This window comes from Hylobates moloch, unplaced genomic scaffold (genome assembly GCF_009828535.3).
Source record: "Hylobates moloch isolate HMO894 unplaced genomic scaffold, HMol_V3 SCAFFOLD_4622, whole genome shotgun sequence".
Classification (NCBI taxonomy): domain Eukaryota; kingdom Metazoa; phylum Chordata; class Mammalia; order Primates; family Hylobatidae; genus Hylobates; species Hylobates moloch.
In genome coordinates, this window is record NW_026656897.1 from 667 (window position 1) to 5361 (window position 4695).

The window sequence follows — 4695 nt, forward strand, 5'->3', positions numbered from 1 at the left end:
AAAGGATGAATATATTTACAGGTGTAAATCCAAACTGCTTCCAACTCAAGGCAAGTAACAGCCCACGGTGTTCTGGCAGGAAAACATCAGCTAAGAAAGGAAACTGGGTTCTATGGCTTGGACTTTCCAACTCTGACAGACCGGCAGGACAGAAACAACTGGTTCAGGAGCCCTTGCCAGCCTCTAGAGAAATCCCAGAACACAGCCCTGACACACTAATACCCTGCACATATTGGAGACTGCTGGCCACGCATACTCACCAAGCCACAGGCTTGTCTTCCACAAGCACGTTCTTACCTCAGCCACAAAGTGGCCAAGCCACATGTACTAAAGGTTGAAATCAGAGACATGTACAGGGTATTAAATACATACCAAGGGGAACAGTTAACTTGAATAGAAAGTCAAAATCGGCAACAAGTCTACAATCCATTGCTGATACCAGATACAAGCTTCAAGGACAACTTTCTTTGTTTTTTATTTTTATTTATTTATTTATTTATTTATTTTTTTGAGACGGAGTCTCACCCTGTTGCCCAGGCTGGAGTGTGCAGTGGTGCAATCTCGGCTCACCACAACCTCCGCCTCCCAGGTTCAAGCGATTCTCCTGCCTCAGCCTCCCCAGTAGCTGGGATTATAGGCGAATGCCACCATGCCTGGCTAATTTTTGTATTTTTAGTAGAGACGGGGTTTCAGCCTGTTGGCCAGGCCGATCTCGAACTCCTGACCTTGTGATCCACCCGTCTTGGCCTCCCAAAGTGCTAGGATTATAGGCGTGAGCCACCACGCCTGGCCACAAATTTCTTTTCGAAGGCTTATTCCAGTTTCGTGAGGCTAGCATGAGGTGTATGCATTTGCCAGGGTTAAATTTATACTGCTGAATTAACCCATGCAACAAATGCTGCACGTCTGCTCACAGTCCATTTAAAGGCATTTGTGGTGGACGATGGAGGGGCCAGACTCGTCATACATACCTAATTGCTAATCCACATGCTCGCAGTCCATTTAGAGGCATTTGCAGTGGATGATGGAGGGGCCACATACCTAATTGCTAATCCACATCTGCTGGAAGTTGGACAGTGAGGCCAGGATGGAACCACCAATCCACACCGAGTACTTGTGCTCTGGGGGCGTGATGATCTTGATCTTCATGGTGCTGGATGCCAGCGCAGTGATGCCAGGGCACATGGTGGTGCTGCTGGACAGCACTGTGTTGGCGTACAGGTCTTTGCAGAAGTCCACGTCACACTTCATGATGGAGTTGAAGGTGGTCTTGTGGATGCCGCAGGATTCCATGCCCAAGAAGGAAGGCTGGAACAACACCTGCAGACACCAGAACCACTTGTTGCCGATGGTGATGACCTGACCTGGCCATCAGGCAGCTCGTAGCTCTTCTCCAGGGAGGAGGAGGATGTGGCAGTGGTCATCTCCTGCTCGAAGTCCAGGGCGACGTAGCACAGCTTCTCGTTGATGTCGCGCACAATCTCCTGCTTGGCCGTGACGGTGAAGCTCGGTGAGGATCTTCATGAGGTAGTTGGTCAGGTCCCGGCCAGCCAGGTCCAGACGCAGGATGGTATGGGGGGAGGGCGTGGCCCTCATAGATGGGCACCATGTGGGTGACCCTGTCTCCAGAGTCTATGACAATGCCAGTGATGCGCCCAGAGGCTTAGAGGGACAACACAGCCTGGATGGCCACATACATGGCTGGGGTGTTGAAGGTCTTAAACATGATCTGAGTCATCTTTTCTCTGTTGGCCTTGGGGTTCGAGGGGCCTCAGTCAGCAGCACCAGGTGCTTCTCTGGGGCCATGCACAGCTTGTTGTAGAAGGTGTGGTGCCAGATCTTCTCTATGTCATCCCAGATGGTGATGATGCCATGCTCGATAGGGTACTTCAGGATCAGGATGTCGTACTTGCTCTGGGCCTCATGGCCCACGTAGGAGTCCTTCTGGCCCATGCCCACCATCATACCCTGGTGCCAGGGGCACCTGACGATGGAGGGGAACACAGCTCAGGGGCCATCCATCCCCAGCAAAGCCAGCTTTGCACATGCCAGAGCCATTGTCAATGACGAGCGCGGCAATCTCTATTTCCATTGCAACCTGTGGAGGAGCAGGGCAGCAGAGCCGTGGGAAGACATGGTGTGGGGGCTGGTGGCAGCAAGTGAGTGTATTACTGGATTTTGAAGTTAACAATTGGCCAAATACTGATTTTTGATGGAAATTTATTCTGAATTAGTTTCTTTTAGAAAAAAATAGGAAAACATATAACAATAGAATTACTTAATTAAATTGATTCCTTGGCTGGGTGGCTACGCCTGTAAACCCAGCACTTTATGAGGCCAAGGAGGGTGGATTAGTTGAGGCCAGGAGTTCAAGACCAGTGTGGGAAACATGGCGAAACCCCATCTCTACTAAAAATTCAAAAATCAGCCAAGCATGGTGGTGCGTGCCTGTAGTCCCAGCTACCCAGGAGGCTGAGGCATGAGAATTGCTTGAGCCTAGGAGGCAGAGATTGCAGTGAGCCAAGATCATGCCACTGCACTCCAGTCTGGGCAGCAGAACCAGACCCTGTCTCAAAAAGAAACAAAAAATCTGTCTAGGCTGGGCATGGTGGCTCACGCCTGTAATCCCAGCACTTTGGGAGGCTGAGGCAAGTGGATCATCTGAGGTCAGGAGTTTGAGACCAACCTGGCCAACATGGTGAAACCCCATCTCTACTAAAAATACAAAAATTAGCTGGGCATGGTGGTACATGCCTGTAATCCCAGCTACTCGGGAGGCTGAAGCAGGAGAGTGGTTTGAACCTGAGAGGCGGAGGTTGCAGTCAGCCTAGATTGCACCATTGTACTCCAGCCTGTGTGACAGAGTGAGACTCTGCCTCAAAAGAAAAGAAAAAAAAAAGTCCATACATGAGTGTAAGGAATACTTTGTGAATTTTTAGACTTTTTATTAACCACCAGAGAATATTTACTACACCTGGGTGTTTCTTTAAAGAATACTGTTTTTATTCTGAAATAAGTAGACCATTTTGCATATATCAGCCAGTGTCCCTTACACAATTTATTTCATGTAATTTTCATCTTTCCCATGTAAATCTCAGTTCAGCCACTTAGTGGATCCAAGTCTCCAGGCAGCTGCCTTAGTCTTTCTGTGTCTCAAGTACTTTTAATCCATGTTGTACAGTAAGGTGAATTTACAAATTTCAAGATCTATAAATTCTATAGATCTATAGGTGGGTTTGGGGTGGAGCCAAGATGGCCGAATAGGAACAGCTCCAGTCTGCAGCTACCAGCATGAGCGACGCAGAAGACGGGTGATTTCTGCATTTCCAACTGAGGTGTACCGGGTTCATCTCACTAGGGAGTGTTGGACAGTGGGTGCAGGACAGTGGGTGCAGTGCACCGAGCCTGAGCCGAAGCAGGGCGAGGCATCACCTCAGCCGGGAAGCGCAACGGGTCAGGGAATTCCCTTTCCTAGTCAAAGAAAGGGGTGACAGACGGCATCTGGAAAATCGGGTAACTCCCACCCTAATACCGCAGTCTTTTCCAACAGTCTTAGCAAACAGCACACCAGGAGATTATATCCCGCGCCTGGCTTGGAGGGTCCTACGCCCACAGAGTCTCGCTCATTGCTAGCACAGCAGTCTGAGCTCAAACTGCAAGGTGGCAGCGAGGCTGGGGGAGGGGCGCCCGCCATTGCTGAGGTTTGAGTAGGTAAAGCAGCCCGGAAGCTTGAACTGGGTGGAGCCCACCGCAGCTCAAGGAGGCCTGCCTGCCTCTGTAGACTCCACCTCTGGGGGCAGGGCGTTGCCAAACAAAAGCCAGCAGAATTCTCTGCAGACTTAAATGTCCCTGTCTGACAGCTTTGAAGAGAGTAGTGGTTCTCCCAGCACACAGCTAGAGATCTGGAAACAGACAGACTGCCTCCTCAGGTCGATCCCTGACCCCCGAGTAGCCTAACTGGGAGGCACCCCCCAGTAGGGGCAGACTGACACCTCACATGGCCAGGTACTCCTCTGAGACAAAACTTCCAGAGGAATGATCAGGCAGCAACATTTGCTGTTCACCAATATCTGCTGTTCTGCAGCCTCCACTGCTGATACCCAGGCAAACAGGGTCTGGAGTGGACCTCCAGCAAACTCCAACAGACTTGCAGCTGAGGGTCCTGAATGTTAGAAGGAAAACTAACAAACAGGACATCCGCACCAAAACCCCATCTGTACGTCACCATCATCAAAGACCAAAGGTAGATAAAACCACAAAGATGGGGAAAAAACAGAGCAGAAAAACTGGAAACTCTAAAAATCAGAGTGTCTCTCCTCCTCCAAAGGAACGCAGCTTCTCACCAGCAATGGAACAAAGCTGGATGGAGAATGACTTTGACGAGTTGAGAGAAGAAGGCTTCAGACAATCAGACTACTCCGAGCTAAAGGAGGAAGTTTGAACCAATGGCAAAGAAGTTAAAAACCTTGAAAAAAAATTAGATGAATGGCTAACTAGAATAACTAATGCAGAGAAGTCCTTAAAGGACCTGATGGAGCTGAAAACCATGCACAAGAACTACGTGATGAATGCACAAGCCTCAGTGGCCGATGTGATCAACTGGAAGAAACGGTATCAGTGATGGAAGACGAAATGAATGAAATGAAGCGAGAAGTTTAGAGAAAAAAGAATAAAGAGAAACGAACAAAGCCTCCA

General features: G+C 49.3%; 1 pseudogene; it reads right to left on the minus strand.

Annotated features, from left to right (window-relative positions):
- Positions 1-1041: 1041 nt before the first annotated feature.
- LOC116465359 (actin, cytoplasmic 2-like) lies at positions 1042-2092 on the minus strand (annotated as a pseudogene).
- Between the last annotated feature and the right edge of the window lie 2603 nt (positions 2093-4695).